The sequence below is a fragment of the Diceros bicornis genome, chromosome 6 (genome assembly GCF_020826845.1).
Source record: "Diceros bicornis minor isolate mBicDic1 chromosome 6, mDicBic1.mat.cur, whole genome shotgun sequence".
In the NCBI taxonomy this organism is placed as follows: domain Eukaryota; kingdom Metazoa; phylum Chordata; class Mammalia; order Perissodactyla; family Rhinocerotidae; genus Diceros; species Diceros bicornis.
Window position 1 is genome coordinate 75,155,209 of NC_080745.1, and position 14,268 is coordinate 75,169,476.

The 14,268-nt window shown below is 43.3% G+C and overlaps 1 long non-coding RNA gene across 1 annotated transcript; it reads left to right on the forward strand.

The window, feature by feature from the left end:
• The first annotated feature begins 7,928 nt into the window (after positions 1 to 7,928).
• LOC131406817 (uncharacterized) lies at positions 7,929 to 13,949 on the forward strand. Its single transcript, XR_009220356.1, has 3 exons — positions 7,929 to 8,145; positions 9,398 to 9,535; positions 13,691 to 13,949. It is a non-coding gene; the product is annotated as an uncharacterized LOC131406817 (long non-coding RNA).
• The last annotated feature ends 319 nt before the right edge of the window (positions 13,950 to 14,268 follow it).

The following is a 14,268-nucleotide window of genomic DNA, read 5'->3' on the forward strand; positions in this document are numbered from 1 at the left end:
CAGTGATGGTTATTGATTCTTATTTCTTACTTCAAAACTACCCTTCTATGTTCCACTTTGAAATGCTAGGGCTGGGATTCTATAAACAGCATTTCTCCTTTACCAGCTCTGCCAAAAGGGGGCACTAGAAGAGACTGAAAGGATGGAATACGGAGGAGGGATTTTGCTCCATCCTGTTCGCTTTCTGTTCCTATCAGTGTCAGCCTGGCTATAGCAGTTGGTTCCAGTAGCAACAACCGGTTTTAGTTTCCAGTTTTGCCACAACCCCAGAGCCATTGGTATCTGAGATACAGGCTCTAGCAAGCCAGTGCCTCCTCCTTCGAAGTCTGGTTCCATCTGCTCCACGAGATCCTTCCTCTGAGCTCAGACACCAGCAGCAACTGGCAGGACAGCACAGAGTTCAGGGTCTCAGCTCTGCAGGGCCCCTCCTCCACGCTCTGGGTTTTAACAGTCTTGACTTCGTTCCTTTGTTTCCCCCGTCCGTAGAGGTAGTAGCTGCTTCTTGCATTCCTCAATAACTGGTTAACTTGTTAAAAATTATTTTAACTAAGTTCTTTGTTTCTGGTTTCTGGGTCCCGACAGGACCCTGACTGTAGGCACATAAAAAATACAGATGTCTGAATTCTCCCATAACCAAATATTGATTTAATTGGTCTGCGTGATCAGACCCAGGGCATTTTAAAAGTCCTCAGGTGATTTTAATACACAGCCATGGTAGAGAAACACCATGCTAGAATGTTCTTGTTTACCTCTATATAATGGTTCAACTGACTTAAAGGTAGAGGTGAGATGTACTCAAAGCAGGACCCTGAACTGTCCCCATTTTAAACAATTCCTTCAGCTGCCTATACTCGTGTTTAGCAGAGACCACCTTCATTTTAATTTGATGGAGTCCACTCATCCATTAAAGAGTAGGAGTTCTTTTGGCCATTCACACTTCCAACTCCTTAGCAGATGGTACCAACCATTTGGGCTGGGTCCACCCTTCTGCTCCTATATTCAGAATGTCCCTGGACTTCTAATATACCTCTGGATAGCCTATTCTGGGTGGCATCAAGTAAGGTAGGAAATTACTAAATGGATGTTTCCCTATCACTCAAAGCAAAACAAAGGACAGCTGTTGGGTATTTGCAAAGGTCTTTAGAAAAAAAAACAACAACTTGCATTTGCATTCAGAGAACATCCATCTTACACAGGTTCTTTGCCTGCAAATTCAACTCCCTAGCTCCTGATTTTCATTAAATATTTCATGTGTGGGGGGGGAATATTGTCAACATTACTAATGGGATTTCTGTTTAATTTCTCAATATAATTTATCATCAAATAAACTCCCGGAAAGGAGCTCTGACCAACTGGATGGGACCTCAAAGAGAATGATGGATTGTTTCTACAAAGGGAATGATTTCAATGTCGAACAAGCAGGAGCTTGGGAATGTATGGACCTGGTGACTTGGCAGGAAACATTATGAAATGCAGTTAAATGGATGCTCCCAGTGCAAAGACTCACCGTTTCAGGTTTCTGCATACTGTGTCTCTATGAATCACACAGGGAGAGGCACTTCATGAAAATTGCCACCTTCTCTTTGAATGGACTTTTCTCTGCTTGGCTGTCTTGTACTAGACCGTGGAATTATGCTGATCTCAGATGGCATACATCTCAACAGATAACATGTGGAGATCCCTACCTCCCCTCTCAAATAAACTACAAAACAGTTCAGAATAAAAGGCAATGAAAGAGAATAAGCAGACTCACAGGAAATTGGTAAAATGACAAAAGATGCTTGCACGCACACAGACTCTAAATCATACCACACAGCGCGTTATTTGCCCTGTTTCTGTTCTCATCTCTCAGAGGGAAGGCTAGATCCAGCACCTCTTCTAACTATTATTTCTTTAAGGAAACGAGATCTGAGGCATGATAGACTATAAAAGAAGTGTGTTTAAGCAAAGCTGCTTACAACCTTTCAAATATTTCTAGTTTCTGCTATAGAGAGAAACATGGGGATAATACTAACAAGTAAAGGGAAAAAAATCTTGAAATGGATTGGGGATAGGGGAACATTTCTTTGATCTCCAAAATTCTTTCTTTGGTTTCTTTATGATTTGGGAGAAGTAGCCTTAAGGGGAGTGAGGTTGTAGATTTGTAGAGATAGGAAGAGTTGTTGGAAAAATCATCAATTTGAAATAATTGCTTTGGTACCACCAATATCCAATTAATCAGGAAATCTTCTACCATGTTCTACTACTCAGAAATTTCAATGACTCTCCAGTACCCACAGGAAAAATCCTTGAATTTGGATCCCACTACAATTTGATACCAACTTCCTTTTTTCATATTTGACACCTGGAACTGTACCGTGCAATTGTTCCATTTTTGCCGAAGGATTCATGTCTTGCACTAGTAGTTAAGAGCACTCTGTTTCACATCTCAGCTCCCCATGTATCAGCAACTATGCAATCTTGGATAAGTTCCTCTGCCTCCTGACTTTCCATCCCCTCATCTGTAAACTGAGGATGATAGTAGGATAGATATCATAAGGTCGTTGTAAGGAAAGCATGTAGGGTGACCAACAGTCCTAGTTTGTCCAGGACTGAGAGGCATCCTGGTATGCGGGACTTTCAGTGCTGAAACAGGAAAATCCCATGCAAACTGAGATGAATTGGTCACTCTACATGACACATTGCAAATAAAACATTTAGCTCTGTGCTTGGCACCTAATAAATATGATGGTAACAATCATTATATATACTTTACTTGTTCTCTCCTAAACACGCCTTGCATTTCTGCCCAGCAAGACTTTGTCTCCTCCTTCTCCTCTGCCACTCCATTGCCCACCACTGGAATCTCTTACCCTCTCTCCTTTGCTTATCAAAATCTTATTCATCTTATTTCTCTGACCAGACTGGACACTAGTGAGGGTGGGCCCCATCTTACTCAGACTTGGGTTTCTTGCAGCTCTTGGCAGACTGCCTGTCACGTGGTCAGGGGGTGCCCCAAGCATGTTTGTTGGTATATTAACTCACGTCCATTTTTCACCTTAGGAAAAAATTCACATCTGTAACTAAATTAAATATGCAAAAAACACACTTGCCCTGCAGATATTTGCTCCCTATGAAGCAAACTCATGCCACAGTGGCAAGATCTAATGCCAAAGTATCAAGTAATAAACTTATAGTTACTATATATTCACTTTCACAATTGCTATTGAGTTGTTTCAATTTTTCCTCAACCAGCACACCTAAAAGGGGCAGACATATCATTCAGAGGAATCAGATTTTCTTTTTAGTTCCTTGTAAAATAGCTCAAGGAGTTTTTGTTGGCATCACCAGAAGAAAATCTGACATTGCAGGGTCATGCTTTTACACTCAGTGGAATGTTTTAGAATGTTCTTTTTGGAAGAGATTATATTTCACTATTTCCTTTGTGTAAATATAACATTTAATTACCAACACAAAGAAACCATTCTCTGAGAACTAAATTGCTTATTAACAAAAGATTCGAAATGGACTGTTTCAAAAAGGAACAGAAGAAATTGAAGACATGTATCTTTAAACAATAATTACACAGTTGAAAATCATATACTGAACATAATTTTGCAGATTCAATTAACTTGTTATTGGAGGAAGACAGAGGATTAATCCTATAAAATCAGAAGAGTCTGGATTTGATTTTTTTTTTCCAAATTTGGCCTAAAATGTGATACTTCGAATTTGGAAGTTGTGTTCTTTATTTCACAGTTCAGTTGGCAGTTGTGTGGAAACATAAGTCCATTTTTATGGTGACAGTCTCAGAAAAGTTTAAGAGCAAACAATCCTATTGTTTTGCTTATGTCTTTCCATCTGTTATAATTGAACCATGTGGAACACTGATTATTCAATTTTCAGAATCATGCTTATTATATTTTCCATCTCATTCCAGAGTTCATTGAATCTGAGACCCAACCATAATATGCAGATGCAGTTGCTATTGTTTTCTCCCATTAACGCAAGCATACGTTATTTTCCCCCTTTTCCAAATCTTAAAATAAAAATTGCATTAATAGGATCTTTAAATCTGTATCCAGACTGACTGACAGGCTCTGAATGCAATTTAGAGGGATCACAATTCACTCTAATGGGCTTAGGGTAAGAAGAGTTTAAGGTCACAGTGGTCTCTGACCCAACAGGGCAAGACAATCGGATCAAACAGCCTGTGAAGATTCTTTAATATCAAACACTTCCTAAAGGAGATACACAGCCACAGCCCCCTGGGCCCTGAAATCTTGATTAAAGCGTCTGCAATAATCATCAATCACAGGTCTAAATATGCAAGGCCTTCTATGATCTGGAATGACCCTCCACACCATCCCCACCTCTGCCCAGCCACACACACATGCACCCATGCTCTATTTCAGGATAAAGAGGTAAAGCAGAAGCAAATCAAATAAGACAAAACGTAAAAACCCACCTATTATTAAAAAGATCAAATTTGTGTTATATACCCCGAATTCAAAAGCCGTTTAGTGTAATTCACGTGTTTTTCACATAATATAGGGCAGAATTGACTTTTTGACTGATAGCAAGCTACAAAATAATGGTTAAGAATATGGGCTTTACAGTTGGACAAATTTGATTTTAAACCAGGTCCTGTCACTAATTAGCTTGGTGGTCTTGGGCAAAAGTCCCTTCAACACTTTGGCCCACTAACCTCAGTCTCCTCATCTCTGATGTGGGGATAATGGTCCTCTCGCGCAGGTGTGATGAGGCTGACATGAGCTGCTTGGTGCTGAAAGGCCCCATGACCCAAGACTCTGTGATGCTCATGTCACTGTGGTAGGCTTCACCTCACTGTGACAACATGGCCTGGCATTGCACAGTGCTCCACTCTTGACTAAGCAGGTTCAGCTCTTGAATTTATTTGAAGACCAAAACCAAGGGTGATGGTGAAGACAAGGTGTTACAATTCCCATTTTATAGACAAGAAGATTAGGATAAATATAATAGCTAACTCATAGCAAATGCTTACGGTACGCCAGGCACAGTCCTACATATTTTATATACAATCTCTCATCAAATTCTCATAGTAACCCAATGAGGTGGCTACCATTATTATCCCTATTTTTTTGCAGATAAGAAAACTAAAGTTTAGAGGTTAACTTGTCCAAGTAACAGAGCAGGTAGGTAACAGTGTTGCCTCTTCTTATTTTAGCTGCGATAAAAAGCTTTTGGTTAATCTGGACTTTCATCTTCTACAGACTCTAGTTGAGTGGTTTTGTTGTACTCAGAGGCTGAGGGGCACAAAGCACAAGCCATGTCAGAAAGAACATTTTTTTTTTTTTTCTGGTGAGGAAGATTACCCCTGCACAAACATCCGTTGCCAATCCTCTTTTTGCTGAGGAAGAATGGCCCTGAGCTAATATCCGTGCCTGTTTTCCTCTACTTTATACGTGGGACGCCTGCCACAGCATGGCTTGATAAGCAGTGCGTGGGTCAGCGCCCAGGATCCGAACCTGCAGACCCCCGGCCGCTGAAGCAGAACACGCAAACTTAACCATTACACCACTGGGCCGGCCCCCAGAAAGGACGTTTTTAATCCAGAGCTGGGCCAAAAGGCAAATGGGGACGTGCAAGAGGTCTTCTGAACTCAGAAGTTCTAGGCCTTGACTTGGAACCAGGTAACAGCAATGATACCTAGGATGTCATGGAGAAAAGCATAACATCTCCCATCAGGACCTCTGTCCTCGGGCTCTGCCTATGGGAGATCCAGTGCGGCCAGCAGGACTCCAGTTATAGTTCCACGACAGTAAAGAGTGAATGACCCTGAGAGAAATCCCTCTCCATTCTGCCCAGGGGCCCAGAGCTGTGTGGACAGCACATTGTCAAACAAGAGGTAACGCTTTCTAGGAACAGAGCAGACTGTGCTGATTCCGGGCATGCCGTTGTGGGTCAAGGGCAGAGCAGAGTGAAGGCTGACAGACAAGCAACCTGGCCTTGAACAGGGAAGAGAAAGGACCACTCCACACACATAGAAAGGGCGAGGGCATATCGTCCAGCCTCGTTCTTCCTAGGCAGGTCCACCGAGCACAGCTGCGCAGCAGTGCGTGTGCCAGCTGGGAGGAGAGTAGGGGCTGAACTCAGGTCCCCGTCTGGGCTTTTCAGTGGCTGTGTGAACCCCACCAGAGGGACACATCACATGCTAGGTCTGTCCAGCCCCAGTCCTGCTACTCTCTGTGTGACCCTGACCGACTCTCCAATCCCTCTAAGCTTTAGCTTCCTAATCAGTGAGATAAAGAGCTTATACGAGTGATACCTGAGAGCTTCTCATCCTAAAATAAGATGACTTTTTTTTCCTTTTTAGAAGTCTTTCTCTGAATAGTTTCCACTTTGTCCTTCTAAGCAAGTATTTGGAGAATTTAATTGATTCTACAAGTTGGATATTACCCTATTAATGGGCTCCAGGATGAACTAAGGAGTAAACTCTAGATTCAAAGATTTAAACTGATTGCATATTTTTCCACTGCTTTTTTTAAATGATTATTTTAAAAAGAATTTTTAGCTTTTCAAAACAATTTTAAAAAATAGAATTAACTACCTTCAATCCAACTAACTCTATACAACGGTTGGTTTTCATTTTTGTCTCCTCTTCCAATTTTTATCCATCCACATGGTTATACTGATAGAGTTGCCATCACAATGTCCATATAATTCAGTCATTTTTTTCTCGCTTGATACTTTAGCTTAAACATTTTCCATGTATCCGTCTTTCTAATTATCATTTCAATGAATGCATTATGTTTCACCATAGTCCATGCACCATAATTTACTTAACAATTTCCAGAATGCTGCACATAGAGCTTGCTTCCAATTTTTTCTTGCTAGTATTGATAACGTTGTTAATTAATATCTTTATGTATATAGCTTCGTTTTATTTTCCTGATGAGTAATTGACTCTTAAAGGGACCAAAAGCTGTTGTGTGTTGTGAAACTAACTGCTGGAATCTGTGAAGCAGTATTTACGTCTTTGAAATACGGTTGTTTATAAACTGCAGAATTCCCTCCTGTTGCCAGCAAGAGAAGGTGGCTTGGGACAGTGTTCTTATCAGTTGTTCCTTTTGAAGAGACCTGTGAAAACTGCCCAATGGCACTTGGGCAAGCCAGTTTATTTCGTTGTCCCTCTTTTTTCTTTTAAAAAATGTGTTACAGGAGCTCGTGGGCAAAGTAGCTCACTTTTATGGAGACAATTAGGTCCTCATAATGCCCAATCCAGAAGGCAAGACAGCGTGACCCTCCTCCCACCCCACATCAGTCCCTTGCAAACCAGTGTTTTTGTATAACAGCGCTGCTTGAATAACCACCCATTCAGTTTAAAACTTAATTCCAAAACAAAGAGAGAGCCATTTCTGTTTAAATGCAGTACATCAGACACAGCAAATATGACACTCCAAATCAGCAAGCGCTGTGAACAATTTCAACCACACTTAGAAACACCATTTTTAACACTGTGGCAAATGTTGCCGATTTGACGCAGAGGGTAGGCATTCTGTTGCATGAGTCCCTAAAGTCTATATTGTTTTAAACTAAAAATCAAAAAGAATTGAGTGATTTTCATTTTATGGGAAACCAGAGTTATTACCAAATGCAAAACATTCAAATTAAATTAAGTTAAAGCCACACTTGCACTAATGCTTTAAAAGGGAAGACTTGAAGTCTGACGCGATTTACCAAACGCATCACCAGGCTTAGGTGGCTGAGCAAGTGTAGCCTGAAAATGTCTCACGAAGTGAAATTTAGGTCATTTTTATTCATTGTGTTATGCAGAGTCACAGACCTCAGAAAAACATACTAATAAAACATCACGCTCAGCTTAACTGTCTCCCCTCATTCGGCACTATAATGATAAATGAAATGCCATTAGCATAAGGCAAGTCCATTTCTTGCAGTCTGTGGAGCCCAGGACGGTGACAGAATTGGAATGCACAGAATTGGTTGTTCACAGTTCAAAGGAAAAATCTAACGTGTTCCTAACCCCACGCTGGAGCCCAGATCGAAGTCCACACTCTGAGAAGGACTGGGGTCCCTAGATTGCCAACATAGAGTGCTCGGACCTAGGTACATGGACTGGAATGCCGCTTGGAAAGATTTGAGAAAGACAAGAAGGACGAGAAGGTGGGTGCTTCCCAGGGTCTCTCCTTTGCTCTTCAAGAACCCCCTTATTCAGTCGTTGTAAAAACACCTTCGTGGTAAGTTCCTACCATGGGCCAGATCCTCTGCTGAGCCCTGGGAATCAGATAGAAATGAGACAGACAAGCTCCTGCTCTCATGGTGCTTACAGCCTAGTGAGGAAGACAGTATTATAAACAACAATGGCACTTTTATAGCACTTTTCACTGCCTGGGATTATTTAACAGGATAATGGGTTGGTAGGGTTGTTAGATTTAGCAAATAAAAATATAGAATGCCCAGTTAAATTTAAATTTCAGACAAACAATGAATAATTTTTTCAGTATAAGTATGTCCAAGTCACTTGGGCTATACTTGTACTAAATATTTTTTTGTTATTTATCTGAAATTCAGATAATTAATTGAACATTGTGTATTTTATCTGACAACCCAAGGAGTAAGATATGGGTGAGGCAACATAAAATAGGATGGTCAGGGAGGCTGGCCCTGTGGCCTAGTGGTTAAGTTCAGTGCACTCCGCTTCAGCAGTCTGGGTTTGTGGGTTCAGATCCTGGGCTCGGACCTATACCACTCAACAGCCATGCTGTGGCTGTGACCCACATATAAAATAGAGGAGGATTGGCAACAGATGTTAGCTCAGGGCTAATCTTCCTCAGCAAAAAAACTAAAAAAAAAAAAAAAGATGGTCTCTCTTCCAAGGCCTTGCTTCCAAGACCTTTTCAAGTTGGGAGCAACCTGCCTTTTAAATGTCTATATGATGAGAACGAACAGCAAACAAACACAGAACTTGCCTGTGTCAGGCACTGTTCTAGGTACTTTACACATATTAACTTATTTAATCTTCATATCATTTGACAGATAAGGAAACTGAGGCACAGACAGGGTAACTCACTCACCCAAAGTCACCCAGTGAGTAGGTGGTGAAGTAGTCAGTGAGTCTGGCTCCAGAGCTTTTGATCAGAACTACGTAAGTAAGCTTGTCAGTAAATCCACCACTGGAAGCATTTCATTTTTCTGAAATCAAGGAGGTTTCTCAAGACGTGCTGTCATTCCAGCCAGCTGAGGAAGACACTGCCTTCTCCCTTCCCAGTACACACTTCCTGTTCCCACTGCTGATATCTATGGAGTTACTTAACATTCTAATAGCATTTTTTATTTATAGTCACTTTTATATGCATTTTTATTGGAACACCATGAAGCCCTATGATTAAACCTTATCGTTTTCCTCATTTCACAGATGGTGAAACTGAGGTTTGGAGAAGTTAAGTCACACACGTGATCGTGATCCCACGGCCGTAATCAACAGAACCAAGACTTGGTCTTAGAGCTGTAACAACATCCTCCTGGCATCCAGCCCAGGTCTAGCAGGTGCTCCGTAAGTATATGTTGAATTGAACTGAATACAGTGTGCTTGTAGTGTAAGCGCCTGACAATAGCTCATTTGATTGTAACATAAGTCCCTGATATTAAGCTTTTGATTGCTGAGCGTCCACTTCAAGGACATCCATCTCGAATAAACACATTGCCAGCCACACAACTAGATAAAGAACCAGGCTGCCCCACCCGCGAACTTCCCTTTTTAGAGAGCTCTGGCTGATTTAGATAACTGACCAATTGACTGACCGCTTGCTTTTCCCTTCCTACGCTTTAATTCCTGCTTTTATGTTTTAAATTCACCAATAAACAGTGAACCCTTGAAACACTAGGCCCCCATCCCTGACCCCAATAAAGGCAGAGCTCAGGTCTGCTGTCTCTCTCTCCCTGTGATCTTGCTGTGTGGCCTCAGGCATGCCGTGCACCCTCCAGGACCTCTGAGTCATTAATCTTGTCTTTTCCAAGTTCCCTGATAGTTGTTGCTGAGGTGCATCTTACAATCATAATAAGAACCACAAGGGCCAGTCCAGCCCCAACATTGGCTCCCATTGGGGAAATGTCTGTGGGTGCTCCCCACAAATAGTACGGCCCAGGTGAGTGCCCTCGGCATTTCTAGCAGATAGCTTCAGTATCCACAGGCAGAGACCAACAAGAAACAGTGCTCCGACAGCCCTTCATTGGGTGTCCACTTTGCAGAGAGACTCAATATCTTCCCTGAAGACCAGTTGTAAAAACGGCTTCACAAACTCAGACGTGGGTGGGTCAGAGGTCTGTATGCTCAGACCCCCCACAGAGGTTTAACCATGTTAGTCAGGGGCAGAAGTGGTATTATTCCTAGTTTTATACCCTTGTGAATAATGTAATCCTCTGCTCTTTCTCAACCAAATGACTTTAGGGCTGTGAAATATGGTGCCAAGAAATCACCCAGATGGTTGGATTTATGTCCATCATTAGCCCAGTTCCTATGGTGATGAGATTCGCCATGCCCATGGTCTTTTCCATTTTGCCTGCACAGGAGTCAGCCTTGGTCATATCAGATGTGTTAGCCTCCTGGTCGTTGAGGAAGATGCACTTGATTTGGCGTCCCCTTTCAGAGTAAACCTTTTGCAGCAGAGCCTCTTTCAATGCTTCCATGTTGGAATGAGGCAGGGGCTGGATTTCTTTCCCTCAGGGAGGACAGGGTGTGATTTCAGAAGCCTAAGGCAATCTCCTCCCCTCAGCAACAGTACTATCCTTGGCCATATTTTGGATGAGTGAAGAGTCTGAGGGAAGTTTGCAGAATGGGTGGGACATAACATGGGGCCTTGGGGCCTTTAGTTCTGGTGAGTGGAAGGTATGGGCTGAGTGATGAAAAGGCATAGACGGTGAGATGGGGAGGAAACTCCAATGTTCCCATCTTTGGGTGCCCTATCACTGACCGCCGTGTCACTATATTCTGTGGGTTGAATTGCAAAGTGTGGGATCCATTAGTATAACAACCACAATAAAAACTACTTTCTCTTGCACAGGTCCTGTTCCATTGATCATCTGGAATTGTCTCCACAAAAGCTCTGGGGTGAGCAGGGCTGGGGTGCTGAGCTCCCAACCACATGAGACGAAGATTCTGAGAGGCAGGGAAGTCACGAGACTTGCCCAAGGCCCTTCAGCAAGCAAATCATAGACAGTGCTCAAAGGTAAACGTTCTGACTCCCAGTCCAGTGCTGTTCATGTCTGCTTTAAAAAGGTGAGTACAGGTGTGTAGATGTGACCCAATATTCTCTAGTCACACATTCACTCCTACACTACAGAACTATTGGGCACTCCCCACAGATGTGTCCTTTCCCCCTTTATGAGTTTTCTGTAACTGCCCCATGCTCCCACCTCAACTCACCCCACCCCTTTTCCTGCCCCCAGCTTCAGTCTTGGCTTTTGAAGCTCTCATGTTTCCTCCATTCCAGAAAGCTTGGCCAACCAGCCCCAGGGTGGCAATCATGGTTGAATCTTCCTCAAGGAGAGAAACTTCCCGCCCACGTTCTGATTTGTAGACTGGCAGACACCTCTTTACTGTAGGCATGATGGACAGAAATGCTGGATGCCTGATGAGAGGTGGGCATCTCTTGATAAAAGGTAAAGGATGCTAGCTGGGTCTACTTTGAATAAGTATTTCCCATTAATTTAGAAAAGCTTCGGGGGCTGAAAATACAAACATGTGGGGCGTGAGCCATAAGCCAGCACAGAAATAAGAGGCAGAGGCTTGAGGTCCTGTTCAGGCACTTATCATAAATGTGAAATGTCAGATGACACTGCATTAGCTGCTGGGGGAGGCGGAGGGAAAGACAAATGAAATGGAAGACAGTGAGGGTGGAAAAAGCATCAACTTTAGAGCAGCAAATACTTAGGTTTAAATTGAAGCTCTGTGGCATACCGGCGGTGACACACAAGTCACCTGAGCTCTCTCAGGTGGGTTTATCCTCATTTCGCAGATAATTGTTATGAGGATTCATTTACTCAGCAAATATATCAAGTGTCTCCACTATGCCAGGCTCCGCTCCAGGAAGTGGAACACAAGGAGAAAGAACCTCCTTAAGGGAGCTGACATTCTAGATGGGAGAGAGGCAGACTAAAGAAATAAACAGGAAGTCATCAGACATTTATGGGATGTAGAATTTAAAAGGCTGATGTGATAGAGAATGGCTGGGAGGAGACTGGGCTACGTTAGGTCAGGAAATGCTTCTCTGAGGAGTCAACGTGCAGGAAGCTTCCATCCATGCTGACATCTGTGGAGGAGGTTCTTAAGCAGAGTCAAGAACTAATGCAAAGACCCTGGGGCTGTAGAAGCCACAGTGAGGGCAGGGGCAGGAGCAGGGTGCTGGGGTATGAGGTCTGAGCAAGGGGTTTGGATTCGATCCTAAGTGTGATGGCAGCCATTGGAGGGTTTTGACCAGGGCCATAACCTGATCTGATTTGTTTATAAAAAGATCTCTCTGGCCACTGTGTGGAGAACAGATCATATGGAGTAGAAGCAGGGAAGCTGATTGGGAGGCGACTGCACGCTGACTTAGACAGATGTGATTTTGAAAATGGAAAGATATGGACAGATAGTGGATCACGTTTTGAAGGTCAAGTCCCCGGGACATGTTGATGGATTAGATGTGATGGTTGAGGGCAGAGAAATCAAGGATGGAATCTGGATTTTTAGCTTAAACAAATGGCAGTTGATAGTATCGTGTATCATGGAAGAAATAAAATAACGTATGTAATGCAGTCCTGGGAGTGTCTAATGCAGTAGGTTCCTCAGTGAATATCTGTGTGGATGCACTGAGGGAGCGGGCCGAGTATTAGAGGCAGGAAGGGGACCAGACACACTTGAAAGGAAAGGCTGCCCAGGTGCCATGAGAATACACGTTGAGATACCTCCTCAGCCTGGCTGAACGTGCCCGCTTACTACTGCAGCCAGGCTCAATTCCCTTATGCAAGGACACTGGGCAAAATTCTACGCGGAACTGGGAAACGCCCTGATCAGTGAGAAGCATGAGTGGGGAGGGGGCTTCTGGAGCAAAGGGTCCAGCAGGAAATAGCCATGCACATACATAACATCAGGTGGAGGCATTCCCAGTACAAAGCAGACAATTCCTGCTCACGTATGGCCAACTCCACACCCTTCCAGGGGCTGTAGAAAAACTCTGGAGCTCCTAATAGGGGGAGGGCAGTCACAAGACCCTGGCCCACAATTCCAGGTCCTCTTTTCATCTGCAACTTGCTTTGAGGTGCAGCAGAGTAGCCAGTGGGGGCAGGTTAGAATCAGAGGGCTGGACTCATCCTCAGAGGCGGATTTTCTTGTCCCAGCTCTGCTTTGTGCTGGGCAAAGTACTAGATATTTACATCTTTTCTCATGTTAAATCTTCACTACAACACTGTGAGATGAATGCTAAGATTCTCATTTTATTGATATGCAAACTGAGTCTCAGAGACATCAATTCATGTACCCAAGGTCGCACAGCTTGAGTGCATGGTTTCAGTCTCATGGACCTTCCAGCCATCTTTGTGTCCTGTACCTTGTCGAATCCCCCCTGTCCTGCATATTAGCAAGTGCTCAGTAAACATTTGTTTGATGGATAAAAAATGGCCTCAAAGCTTGTGTTTAATCATAAAACACACTATTCCCTTTGAAATGTAGATTGAAGAAGCTGCCTTCATCCGAAGTTTCTCTATGTGGTGATGAGACAAAATCTGCTCCCTGAATGTCCAACTCCCAAGGCTGAGAAATGTTTGGGAAGACAGACTGCCTTGGGGCTCACTCCCACTGGTCAGATCCAGTCTCTGCCTTACCAGGTGAGCCATTCAGGGGTGACAAGGTCTTATGAGACAGGCAGGCAGGACTCACTAGCTCCCAGAACTCACGGGGGGATTGGCACCTGCAGCCCTGCAGTTTATATTCGGATTACATTTGATGGCACTGTGAATTGGCGACTAATTACAGCATGCCCAAATAAGGTACTTTAATTATAGCTTCTGTAATTCTGAGGAGAGTTCTGCTCGGAAAACAGAGGAGTGAGTAGGATACAGATGGGCTCGCTCTGATCCCTAAGTGTGGCTTTGAAAATGAATTACCAGGAAAGTCAGTGGCTTATTCCATAAGCTCCTGATAGGACATTGCTTCGTCACTGCTGGGGAAGCCTCCCAAGGGAGGGACCGCTTACAATATTTGCAGCCTGATTACCTAAATCTGGTGGCCTGGCCAATCCTGAGGACACG